The sequence below is a fragment of the Cavia porcellus genome, unplaced genomic scaffold, assembly GCF_034190915.1.
Source record: "Cavia porcellus strain 051 isolate PalLab524CR breed Dunkin Hartley unplaced genomic scaffold, mCavPor4.1 scaffold_23, whole genome shotgun sequence".
Classification (NCBI taxonomy): domain Eukaryota; kingdom Metazoa; phylum Chordata; class Mammalia; order Rodentia; family Caviidae; genus Cavia; species Cavia porcellus.
The window spans coordinates 6,075,178-6,089,267 of NW_026947506.1; the positions used below are offsets into that span (position 1 = coordinate 6,075,178).

The 14,090-nt window shown below is 45.3% G+C and overlaps 1 protein-coding gene across 3 annotated transcripts in view; it reads right to left on the reverse strand.

The window, feature by feature from the left end:
- Wapl (WAPL cohesin release factor) overlaps positions 1–14,090 on the reverse strand; it is a 72,298-nt gene that overhangs the window by 29,332 nt on the left and 28,876 nt on the right. The window lies entirely within an intron of this gene.

The window sequence follows — 14,090 nt, forward strand, 5'->3', positions numbered from 1 at the left end:
TGCTAATAAGAGACCCCAGCTTTCTAACCCAAACACACACACCCATAAAAAGGGGCCATGTGAGGCAGGTGTGTGGCTCACGCCTGTAATCCCAGCACCCGGGAAAGGCTGAGGCAGGAGGATCGTGCAAGTTCGAGACTAGCCTGGGCTATAAAGTGAGCTCAAGGCCAGCCTGAACTGCATAGAGAGACCCTGTCTCAAAAAGACCAAAAAAAAAGGACCATGTGAGCTAACATGTGACATACCTTGATGCTGCTGACTGGCTCACAACATGTTTACATCAAAATGCAGGAATTTTGTATAAATGAAATTTTTATACCTCAATAGAGCCAAGAAAAAAAAACACAATCGAGTTTATACTAAGGAGGAACAAATAAAAAGTGCAGGCTCGCGTTTCAGTACAACTCCAAAGGGACTGAGACATATGAGCCAAGGTAGCAAGCCCAGCATCACAGAGCATCAGCATTGTGCACAGACCAAACCTCAGCATGCGCCCCGGTGCAGAACAAGGTGCGGGACAGTCCCAGAGCCTCTCACAGACTGCTAGCAAGAGAAGCCCGATGTCACAGTAGAGAAACAGTAACCCCAACCAGAGTGCACTAGCAAGGACACACAGCACCACCTGTGCAGCAGCAGGTGGTCTGCACCAGGCACGGCGAGCCAGCGGGAAAGCCCCTGTGGCAGGGGAGGAAGGGTGCACTGGCTGAGACAGATGAGACGTGGAGAAATGCTCTGTGAAACGGGATTTTAATCTGGAAGAGAATGAACCTCACCTCATTCTATTCTCTACTGTCTTTCTACCAAGGTCATTTCTACAAACCTTTTCAAATATTTTCATATGGGATAGTATAAAAATAAACACATGCCTATAGCCCTGTTTCTATCTGGTAAGGAATTTCAGATCAAGTCAACTCAAAAGTAAGGTTACACAAAAACAAGCCAGGCTCACCTGGCTCAGTGGTAATCACCTTACTCTCACGCCCTTGCGAGACGCTGTATTTCTGGACAGGGATTGTCCTGCCACGTCAAAGTTCCAGGCCACAGAACCCAGTAATTACCTGACATCACACACATGAACCTTAGCCTTCTGCTTCTGGCCGCGCTGGCACAGCAGGAGCCCCTGACACTAAGTAGCAGGCAGAAACCACTAAGCAGTTTTCAGACCCAGGACAGCGGATGGCACCGCAGTCACCTGAAAGAGGAACAGAGTGGAGGCAGGTCCTGTGCACTTCTGGACAACCTCATGGGGAGAGAGGGAGGGAGGGAGGGAAGGAGGGAGGGAGAGCTCAGAGAAATGAACAAGAGCAGTCTCCCAGCTGAAGAGATGGAGCTGGGTGTCCAGGAGGACAGCTGCCAGAGTTCAGGAGTGCGTGTGGACCCTGGCAAAGGAGAGGGCTGACTCTGGAGATTTAAGGAGGGTCCCCCAAGTGTGTGGCCCAACGAGCATGTCCCAGTGTGTGAGGAAAACAACTCAGGCCAGGGAGAGAAATCATTCCCAAAACCCTGTTTTCCTAAGGTGGAAAAATCTCATGCTCCCACGAGTCATAGCAAAATCTCGTAATTCAAGGGAATCAGGCAAAGCATTCAATAGGTGTGGGGAGAATTAGCCAAGACAAGAGACTGTTCTGCCTTGACCATGACTGGGGTGTTTTGAAATCTTGTATTTTTTTTCTGCTTTTCTTCTTGAATAACATGGATTTGAAAAATATAAAAATAAACCAATAAATAAATGAAAGCCTTAAAAAGATCAAGTGTGACTTACCCATAATCTCAGAACAGACCAACACTTGGAGGAAACTATCCAACACCCAGCAAAGTAAATTCTAGCATCCAATCAAAAGTTAGTAGGCAGCTGGGTGTGGTGGGGCACACATGGAATCTTAGTACTCAGGATGCTGAGGCTGGAGGATCATTGCAAGTTGGAGAACAGCCTGGCCTACAAAGTGAGCTAAAGTCCAGCCTGAACTGCATAGAGAGACCCTGTCTCAAAAAGATCAACAACAAAAAAATATCAGTAGGCATGCAGCAAAAATTTAGGAAAATATGACCCACAATGAAGAGAAAAGCCAATTTACAGGAGCTGACCCAGAAATAATAGGTGATACAAAAAGTAACTAAGATATTAAATGACATTACTGCCACTTTGCACACATTCAATAAGGTAAAGAGTATGTTAAGCAGACATGAAAATATACAACAGGCCCAAACTAACTTTTGAGGTGAAACTCTACCAGATGGATGAGATTAGAAAATGCAGCAGAACCAACAGGTACAGCAACAGCACCACAAGAAGCAGGGCATGGCGGCACATGTATGGAATTCTTATTACACTGGAGGCTAAGGCAGGAGGATGGCAAGTGTGACGTCAGCCTGGGCAACTAAGCAAGACTCTGTCTCAAAAAAATAAAAAGGACTAGAAAATTAGCTCAGTGGTAGACAGCTTGGCTAGCATACACTGAGGCCTTGGGTTCAATCCCAGCAATGCAAAAATAAACAAAACTACCCCAAATGAAATACAGAGCGGAAAAAAAGACAGCAGGTATGACCGGGTATGACCACGCACAGGGACAAGTGCAGCTGTCCTGACCAAGCTCTAAGTGAATCCACTATGGCTGTCACAGCTAAGGGTACCTTTACTGCACCCAGTGAGGGTCCTCACCGAACTCCGCCCTGACATTTGTCAGGCTAGAATGACAGAGAAAACCAGGGTAAAATTACCAGAAACCAACACTGCTCCCAAGGACGTGAAACAATTATTAAGTGAATACTTTTTAAAAGTCTGGAGTCCCCACCCCCAGCCCATCCTCCTTTCTGTGGCAGTGGTGACTAAACCCAGGACACTCCTGCATGCTAGGCAAGTTCTCTACTGCTGAGCTCCATCCCCAGGTCAAATGCCGCCCTCTTAGTGACTTTAGAGGTTCAATCAAATCTGGCTATCAAAGCCGGGTGTGGTGGCTCACACCTGTAATCCCAGCACTTGGGAGGCTGCGGCAGGAGGATCAATGTGAGTTCGAGACCAGTCTGGGCTACAAAGTAAGCTGAAGGCCAGCCTGAACTGCATAGAGAGACCCCGTCTCAAAAAGACCAAAAAAAAATTCAAATTCAAATCTGGCTATCGGAAACTGGAACGATAATCACATTCTTTTAGTTCCAGCCTGCTGCCCAGACGGCCTCACGAAACGCCACGATCTAGCCACTGTCCATGCTGGGCCCAGTGGGAACACTGCCCAGGAACCTAGGAGCAAGTAGCTCCCACAGGAACTGACGACCCTAGTTTGTCCAGTGACTTAAGAATGCCTTCCTGCAATCAGATGAACCCTCAAATGGAAACAGTTAGGGTCTTCCTAGAGCTGCCCAGGTACCCTCACATCCCAACCACAGGAAAGGTCCTCACCCTGCTACTGACCAAGGTAGACACCCAGAGGATCTCTGCCTGGCCACACTGGAAGACAAGTGGCCTGTCCTGTGGAATGTGAAACCATCCTACTCTCCATCTGAAGCCTGGTAGGAGAAGCCAATACTGACAGCCCTGTGACACACATGGTGCTCAGCTCTAGAAAATCCTCACAGCTTCTGAGAAGCACTTGCGAGAAACCCACCCAGCACTGGTGTCCAGCCAGGAGCGCCGACAAGGACTGTCAAACCTCTCCTTGTGTCTTTTACGTTCTCCTTAAATGTTTTGTCATTTCCCTGATTTCTGTAGAAATCCCTGAAGGACTCTATCTTCAGCTGTATTTTGCTAAGTCTCTGGTGCAGCCCTTTGATACAATACATATATCTAGTAGAGAAAAGAAAATCTGCTTGAAATCATATCAATAAGAATATAATATCCTACACTAGCTTTACAGGACCTAACCGTAACAGAAGACAGACTTGATTTAAAACCCAGGCCTGGAGCCTTAAATTTCGGATCTCTACACAGAATAATCACACAATTACACTCATTGCACAGTTTCTAAAACAAAGGCTCCTGGCCCACTCTGCAGCCGGGGCCTGTTGCTGCACCTCAACTCCCTGGTTCTGGTTCCTCCCTCTGGTGGGATGTCTGGTGGCTCCTCCAGGGGACAGCACTTTTGGAGATCAGACAGGAAAAATAAAGAAATGCTGCCTGAAATTCTTTCGAATTTTATAGGTTACTTGTGTTGAAAGATCAAGAGAAATTTATACAAGGATTCTGCTGAAAGGTATTTCAAGCTCCTAAGATATCAACATTTATGAATTCTTTATGTCTCAAACATATTTTTAAGGTAGAAGATTGCTAAACTACCTACCCTGGCCTCACACTCCTGCACCTCTTACCTCAGCCTCCTCAGTTGCTAGGATTACAGACAGGTACCACCAAACCTGACTGTAGGTGTTTCTGGTCTGGATCAAATTCACTAAGAAATACTAGGATCATTCAAAACTCCACTGGGAAAAGCCATTCACTTCATTAGACTGCACACCCTTTATTTCTACAGTGCCGGACTGAACTCGGGCACTCCACCAATGAGCTACATGCCCAACCCGTCTTACTCTTTGAGACAGGTCTCACTAAACTGTCCCAGCTAGCCTTGAAATAGAAATCCTCCTGACCAGACAACCTTTGAAGGACCCTCTTTATTCCTTTCTAAAAGCTCCATCAGCTAGCACAGTGAACAGCCAAATGCAACTGACTCTCCTACAGACAACCTCGGCCAGCACCCACTCAGTTTCAGGACCTCTTTGCACTGCTGACTGAGGAGCTGTGCATGGCCAGCAGTGGCTGCTACCTCTGGGCTCTGGCCAGTGCCCCTCACCATGGGCCAACAGCTACAGTCTCTCTGTTACTCAGGCTTCATATCCATTAAGGTCCTGAGTTTCCAAACTCGGATATAGGGTGCATCTTACAACACCATCTTGGCGACCAGATCCCAAGAAGGCAGGTGACCCGCCAGTACAGAACATGGCAGCACTGGGAAGGTTCATTCACAGAAGAGCAAGCTGCTTCGTGCAAGTGGGTTCTAACTGTTGAAGATGACACTGTGTGGAAGGAACATTTGTGCTTGGTGAGATGTGGGAGGCCTTGTCCTTTAAGTCTCTTCAGTTTCTAGATTTCAAGTTGACAGCCTAAAACATTTTATGAAACAAAAATGAATTCTTAAGAAGGAAAGTTATACTCAATTGTCAAATTGGAACTTTTTTGCAGACACAAGGTCCTAATACAATTATGTAAACATGAGTTACACAGATAAATAAATTTTAATTCTAGTGCCCAGAAGCTTACTATTCAGAGTCGTATTAAATGACAGAAGGAAGAAAAAAATTCAAGTCCACAATGTTCTCTCTAGAGTCAGACAAAAGGTACACCAGATGGGCCCAACATTAAACTACAGGGAAATGATAAATGTAGGAGTATAAATATTTGACATGGGAGCTGACACTGACCTTATGTTAGCTTCCGCAATGACCCAGCGGCTGTCTGCACTGAGACAAGACAGCTGGCCAACATCCCAGGTGAAACACGACCTCCAAGCACTGCAGGCGGGGTGGCTCACACTGACAGTGCCCCAGGAGCAGGTGACACAAGCCAAGCCCAGTGAAAGGCAGACATCCAAAGACAAGCAGAGCCAGCAGAAGAGAAGTCCCAAGTACAGCCCCACACACTACTGCTGTGAATAAGGGGCTGTGGGGAATCGGTGGCCAGAAGAAAGAGCACAAACAATGCCAAGCCATCACCAAAACCGTACCTAGAAACCCCCGACACTTCAGTTTAGATGAGTTCCAACCCAAACCCTCCAGCTTATCTTTTCTTCCCTACTAGCAAGGCAACATCTCAGGTCTTTTTTTTTTTCCTTTTCCTTTTTGGTTTTTGAGAGGTCTCACTGTGCAGTTCAAGCTAGCCTTGAGTTCACTACAGAGCTGACACTGGCCTTGTGGTGATTCTCCTGCCTCAGCCTCTCAAGGGGTGGGAATTACAGGTGTGAGCTACCACACCAAGCCCTTGGCCGTTATTTCAGTAATGCCCTTGTGCAGTTTTCTGCCCTCTCCTGACCTTTTTGTTGGATGTACTCTCCCAGCCAGCTGCATTCCTCACATAAACAATCCTTACACTCCTGGTGAGGTGGAAAACGTTCTAACAGATGACATGAGTAAGAAGTCACTGCTCCAATAGCCGAAGCAGGAGTAGAAAGTGGAATTTCTGAGTGTCATAAAGGTGAGCTGACCTGTGTAGCCAAGAGACAAGTCACAGCTGGGTGTGGTGGGCCACGCCTATAATCCCAGTATTCCGGAAGGATGAGGCAAGTGGATCCAAAATTCAAAGGCAACCCTGCACCTGGTGGCTGAGTGACACAGCTCATTGTGAAGGCCCTGAGTTCATTCCCAGTACTGCACAGAGACAATGAGAGGAGGAGCGGGCGGAAAAAGGGGAGCAAGAGGAAGGGAAAGAAGAAAAAAGGGGGAGAGGGTGGGGAAATTAATGATCTGCACAACAACTGAGCAAGGAAGTAGACATGCCAAGGATAATAAGAACCAGATTTCTTACCGGTGGCAAAGTGAAGACCGGGAAAAGGAGGAGAAGGCTAGAATGAAGCTTGGTACTGGACCGGAACTGGACATACCAGGGTGAATTCAGGGCTCTAAATACACACAGCATGACTAAGAAATAGTGTGTGCCAAATACATGCATATTTCTCCGTATTTCCAAGTCTGTCTACTCACGAGGGCTCAGAAGCAACGGCACCTCCACTGAAGCAAGCAGGCCCCGGTACGAGCTCTTCATCGCTAAAGACTATTCTCCTCTAAAGGGAAACAAGAACCCTGGAAGAAGTGAGTTCCAGAGCTGCAGAAGTGCGGGCTGCACCCGGAACACCATCTCAGGAGACCAATGAGGAAATGCGGAATGCTGGGCTATGGCAAAAGCCAGGCTGAACGGACAGTCTGCCTAAATCTAAAGCGATCTGTTTCAGAATAAAGACGTGATTAGTAATTTGCACACAGCAGCCATCATAGCAAACACTGACTGAGACCAACAGGAAAGAAGGTGGTGGAAGCCGGAGGAGGACAGGGAAAGGAGTCTGCTCCGGCTTCGCCTCCCCAGACCCTCCCCCTGGTTTCCCCGCCAGGACCCTGTCACCTGACTAATCATGAGGAAGCACCAGAAGGACACAAGGTGACAACGATCCACAAAACAGCATCTTACTCCATTTTCAAAGGTGTCAAGGCCATGAAAAATGAAGGAAACACATATCCTGTAGAGGGTAAGATGAGTCCTCCCGTGTTTAGGAGTTTTTGACCAATTTTCTATAAAGAACTTTAGCAGGAAAAGAGGTAAAGTTTGAATGGGATTTGCAGGTTACACTGCGCTATCACAGGAGCGTTAACTTCCTGGTTCTCAGGGTATTCTGTGGCAATAGAGGAGAATGCTCTTTTTAAAAAGTACCAACTAAGAAAGGTTTAATGGACACCACATGTGAATTTACTCTCAATTCTCACAGACACACACCACTAGGAAAGGGTACATTGCAACCCTGGGGGACATCTGGCAATGTCTGGTGGCATTTGTGGTTATAACAGGAGAGAAGGGGGCAATCTTGGCATCTGGTGGCCAGAGATGCTCTAGAGTATCTTCCAGTGTCTACGATGCCCTCCAAAACCAAGCATTATTCAGCACGAGTGGCAATCGTGCTTCCGCTGAGTCCTGACAGGAGCGGGGAACCCTTGGCAACACAAGCCACAGACTCTCTCTCTACCTGGTACCTCGATCTGATTAGAGATCCAATTCCAGAAACCCAGGGTGCTCCCGCAGGCCCTCAGCCACAGGAGGAGACATCTCCTGTACCAGGGGCGGGGCTGACTGCCGAGAGAGCGTTCCTGTGTGCACCCACCCGGCCCACCTCTGTGCCCTGGGGATGTGGAGAACAATAACGTAAAACTCCTTGCCAAGTGGAGTCTGTAAGAACATTCACTTCCCATATACTAAGCAAACCAGAGACACTCACTGAAGCCTCTCAGGAACAAAAGGTTAGGGACTTTGTGTTAAGACAGAGCGTTACGGATAGTACATCTTTCAAACGAATTCCATCCCAGTGCTTAAAGATTAACAATAATTTTCTCAATTTTCCTTTGACACTATCACATTTCGTCTACCAAGAGGAAACAGGTCTGCTGCCGACCTGATTTACGTTCGTCCAGATAAGATTCCTTCAAAACCAGGTCAGGGAGATGTATGCTGCTGCCTTATAATCTGTGTTAGTAGTGAAGGCACTGCCCCAGTATTAAGTTTAAAACTAAGGAAAAAACTGAGTGCAGGTTGGTCATGGTGGTAACCACAAATCTGTGCCCAGCATAGGCATAATTTGAAAAGGGGTGGGGAGCTATGGGATTAGCTCAGTTACAAGGCCCTAGGTTCGGCTTGCAGTACAGTAAAAAGCACTGGACTGGCATGTAGTTCAGGGGCAGATGAGTGCTTGCCCAGCACTTACAAGACCCTGGGTTCCTTCCTCAGCATCACGAAGAATGAAAGCAAAATCCAAAAGCAACTGAACACAAACAGGTATCCATGACTTCAAGTGAATACTCAATTAACAGAAGCATACAAAACAAAGGTTATTTTAAGAATCCTGAGACAGGCGCGGCGGTACATGCCCGTGACCCAGCACTGCAATGAGGCAGCAGGCCAAATTCCTGAACACATTACTGTATACTCCCACCTTAAATCCAAGAACAGCAGCAACAAAACTGCAAAGACCCTTCACTCAGTACACTTACTGTTCATAGTAACACTGGTATATAATTGGGATGTTCCTGTATGCTGATGCTGCAGGGTAGAAGAACAAGTATGCCAAATAAAAATGACACCATGTCAAACTGAAAACAGAATTATCGGAGGGACTTCTGGCTTATTTTTTTTCAAGTATTTTCTGTCTCTGATGAAAGAGCCTGAAGGCGATGAGCAGCCTCAGCACTCAGTCTCGGTTTCTAGGGGCTGCTGTGGACAGTGCAGGACGCAGACAGGTCAAGCACAAGTGGAGCCTGCATAGTCTCACAGAAGACAGCCAGGGAGGTACTCGAAGACAGCTGTGACCAAAGGACCTGAGACAGGTACTTACAGACCACACTGAACTCAACTTCGGCACTTAAAAACAGCCAAAAGACTACACTGCACACATAAAAATGACTTTTACTGCTCACACTGGGGCAGTGAATGTTTGGATGCACACTGTCACGGTACACCCAAAGGTAAGCAAAGTAACATAGCTATCCCTCCCTCAGTTGCCTTTTCTATGTGTGGCAAGAGCACTTAAATCTATTCTTAGCAATCTTTCACTACAGTAACATTAACTATACTCCTCTACCTGCTGTAATTAGCTCCCTAGACTAATCCTATATAACTGGACCTTTTTTGTTTGCTTTTTGGTACCAGGGATTGAACTCATGACCTTGTACTTGCCAGGCAGGTGCTTATGGCACTGAGCTAAACCCTTGGCATTTTTTTTTTCCCCGATAACCGGACCTTTTGACTAACATCTCTCTGTCTCTTCCCAGAGCAACTCCTAGTAACCACTAATGTTTCTACTTACTTGATTTCTTTAAAGATCTGACAGATAAGTTCATCAGGATCTGTTTTGTTTTTGGCGCTGGGCATCAAACCCAGGACCTCACACTTGCCTGGCAGGTGCCTAGGCCAGCCAGCCACTGAGCTGAAACAGAATCTCACCAGTTTCTGGACTTACATACAGGGTCCTATGGCGCGGAGGGAGGAACCCACGGCTTTGCACAGCAGGCAAGTGCTCTCCCCCGTGCTACCTACCGAACCCTGATGGCACCACCTCACAATACCATGGAAACACAGACTTACTAACACCATGAAGTGTGAACTGGCATTGGTTACACCATCAGGTAATTCCAAGTGTGAACTGGGTGTGTCAACTGGCAATGGTTACACCATCAGGTAATTCCAAGTGTGAGTGTCCCGTATGGCAGATACTCCAAGCTTTTAAAAAACAACCAGGGTCTGGGGAGGTTTTGTTCCTCATGTGAGTACTAGAGACTGAACCCAGGACTGTCACACTGGACTACATCTGTTGTTCTTATTTTTTGAGACAGTTTTGCTGAATTGCTCTGGGTGGGCCTGAGCTTTGATCCTCCGATTGCAGCCTCCCAACTTGCTAGAATGGTCATCTCATCAGACAGGACTTTATTTTTTTAAATGAAAAAGCTGTTAAAGGCTAAAGGATTTAGAACTAAACGATTCTGATTTTGGAATAAGACAAACTAACAGGCTTTTTTTTTTTTTGAGATAGTGTCTCGCTATGCAATTTGAGCTGGCCTTGAATTCACTCTATAGCCCAGGCTGGTCACAAACTCACAATGATCCTCCTGCCTCAGCCTCCCGAGTGCTGGGATTAAAGGTATGTGTCACCATGCCCGGCTTCTAAGAGGCATTTTGAAGACAGTTGAGGAAAACTAAATATGAACTAGGCATTGGATCACCAAAGAATTGCTATTAATTTTTTTCTAACTACTGTAACCATATAATCAATTAGGTATGAGATTTTTTTTCCCCTTAAGAAATGCATGCCATCTATGAGTTTCAAATAAGAAGCATACATACCTAAAATATTATATATATATATATATATATATATATATATATATAATAAGTACTTGTTAAAAGAAGGAGAGCGAGAGGGAGGAGATAATGTATGGGCAATTATGGCAGCATGTTAACTGGAAATCAAATCAGACATGGAAGCATGGGGGGGTATTCATTATAATGCTCTTTCATATTTTCTGTGTATTTGAGCTTTTCCCTGTAAGAACTTGGGAGTGGAAAAAATAAAGCAGAATGTTATGAACCAGCAGTGTGCAAAGAACAGCCCTCAGTACACCTATGAAACTCTTCCAGGGCATCGAAAGGCCAACACATCTTCCCAAACACAGAGCCTGCAACCTGCCTTCCTCAGGGGGCTGATACTTCTCAGGGCAGGGCGGGTTAAAATCACCAGGGGTCAAATGGCTCCTGTACTCAAGGTAGGGCCTCTAAACCACTCGGGGTCGTGCCCTTGCTGCCATGTACCACACATTTAAAACCAACACTTGTTTCACTTAAAGACCTCCAAGAAGGAGTCGGTTTTATTAAGTCCTGACGCCTGAATATACCCACATTCTGTATAACAAAGTAAGTATGCACCTAACAGCGCCCCACCATTGTGGGGCAGACTGGGCTCTAGAGGACAGGCAGGAGGGTCCCCATTCCAGGCCAGCCGGGGCAACTCAAGAGAACGTCACGAAATAAACCAACAAATCCAAAGGGCTGAGGTGCAGTGCAGTGGGACAGCAGCCCCAGGTCCAGTTCCCAGAGCCACGAAACAAAACCCCACCAACTGCTGTGCTGCGGCCCATATGCAGGGCCACACTGTGAAAGAGGAGCACGCCCCGAGATACCCTCCACCAGCCGCTCCTCCTGCCACACTGTTACGGAAAAGAATGGCAAACACCTTAGCCTGGGCACCTGGCAGCCCTGCTCTTCAAAGGAATCCCGTGACACTCCAGCTTAAAGTGTTTGGTGCCAAAGAGAAAACCTGGGCTTTCCGGCACAAGATAAAAGTTCTGGAAAACAAGGATCTACCCCTGTGAATGTGACAGTTTCCCAGTACTGAAAATATTCTGGATGACTCTGGCAAAGGTATTAGAGTGGATTTCTGACACTATATAATGAAATGTGTCACCATTTCATAGAATTTCAAAACCCAATGAAACCAGTATTTTCCAATGAATTAGACCTAGAACACTAGAACAACCATCAGTAAAAGACCATGAACAGATATTAAGAGCTTGAAAGGCCCACCAACGTGATTTTAGGTTCCACATTGCAATTAACCTTGAACTCCCACTTGCTGAGTTTTGCTGTAGCACGAAAGAATTTCCAGAGCCACATGACAAGGCTATCAAAAGCAGCATATTTTGCTAGGCTGGATTCTCTTCATTTCAACCCACAGAACAAGAAGACATACTAAATGCAGAAAAAGAAATTGGAATATAGCTGGCTTTAAAGTCAGCCTTTAAAGAAATATACAAAAAGGAGGGTACAGGAATACAATTGTATTTTCTAATTTTTGGTTTGAAAATGAAATTTATATGAATAAAAATTTATATTAATATGTAATGGGCTTATTATTTTAGGTGAATTGTAACACATTTGCTTTGAAAGACCCCTAGTGAGTTTTTACTTAGGGAAAAGAAGGCCAAGGCTGGGTGTGGTGGCCCATGCCTATAATCCCAACACTCAGCAGGCTGAGGCAGGAGGATCACTGAATTCAAGGCCAATTTGGACTATATAATGAGTTCAAAGCCAGCCTGTGCTACACAGTGACTCCTGTCTCAAAAAACCAACCCTCCCACAAATAAACCCTAAAAATCAGAAACACTCATATTCTAGTGGTTTAAAAATAACTCAGCCAAGCTGGGTGTGGTGGTTCATGCCTGTAATCCCACCACTTGGGAGGCTGAGGCGGGAGGATCATTGTGAGCTCAAGACCAGCCTGGGCTACAAAGTGAGCTCAAGGCCAGCCTGAACTGCATAGTGAGACCCTGTCTCAAAAAGACAAAAAAAATTTAAAAAACTCAGCCTTGCAGTGTTCCTCCCACCTCAGTCTCCCAAGGGCTGGGATTCTAAGTGTGTGCCACCATGCCCAGCCAGTACTGAAAGTTTTTAACTATAATTTTCAATAAAAGTTAAGTAAGCTATGTAAGTAAAGATATTAGTTATTTCAAAAAAGGTAAAGTCAAACAGTATCTATACTGGAGCAAATTAAATGACTTACACAAAAATGAAACTGTACTCTACCTTATACCATACATGGAAAATTAGGTCAAAATGTATTAAAAAATATAACTAAACATAAGATCTAAAACTATAAAACTTTTACACAAAAAGAGAAAAAGCTACATGATACCCAATTGGATAATAATTTCTTGAGTCTCATACCAATGTATAGACAACAAAAGAACAAACAGACTTCATCAAAAAGTTAAAAAAATTTCACATCCAAAAAAAAAAAACCAGTCAGGCTGGGGTTTTAGCTCAGTGGTGTAAGTGCCTGCCTGGTAAGTGCAAAGTCATCAGCTCAATCCCTGGTACCACCAAAAAACAAAAACAAAAACAAAACAAAAAAAACACAAGAAAATGAAGCACCAACTACAAAAGGGCTGGGGAAGGGCCGCCTGCTTACCTGCTTGGCAAGCATGAGGTCATGAGTTTGATCACCGGTACAAAAAAATAAAAAATAAAAAAAAAAAAAAGAAAAGGAAAGGGTATTTGCGAAGGAACTCTTACAACTCAGTAACAAAAACAGAGCCGGACATGGTGGCACATACCTGTAATCCCAGCACTCGGAGGCTGAGGCAGAGGGATCATTACAAGTTCGAGACTGTACAGCAAGACTTTGTCTAAAAGATGACAAAAACAAATAACCAACAACCCAATTCAAAAATGGACAAAAGACTTGAACTGACAGCTGCCAAAAAATATACAAATACAACTAGGCATGGTGACTCACGTCTGTAACCTCAGCGCTAGGGAGGCTGAAGGAGAACGGCCAGGAGTTCAAAGCCAATCTTAATTGTATATAATAACACGCTATCTCAAAAAGACTAAAATAAAAATGAAAATGAAGTAAAAAATCAAATTATATACACATAAACACTCTCTCTCTCTCTCTCTCACACACACACACACACACACATATTCAAAAAACACATGAAAAGATGTCCAACGCCCGCAGTCATCAGGAAAACTGAGTACCAACCCCAATGGGATAGTGAGTACTTCACACCAAGGTAGCTCTTATCAACTAACGAACACTGGTAAAGACACAGCGAAACTGGGCACACATACACACACATGCACCACTTCTGCAGCTGCTGTGGAAAAGTCACACACTTAACAGATGCAGCTAATTCTATACCTAGGTATATATCCAGGCACACATCGGCCGGGCATTTAGCTCAGGGGCACAAGCCCCTGCCTGGCAAACACAAGCTTGTGAGTTCGATCCCCAGTAGCAAACAAAACAAAACAAAACAAAACACAGACAGTCCATCTCTCGTTAATAGTTCTTCAACTT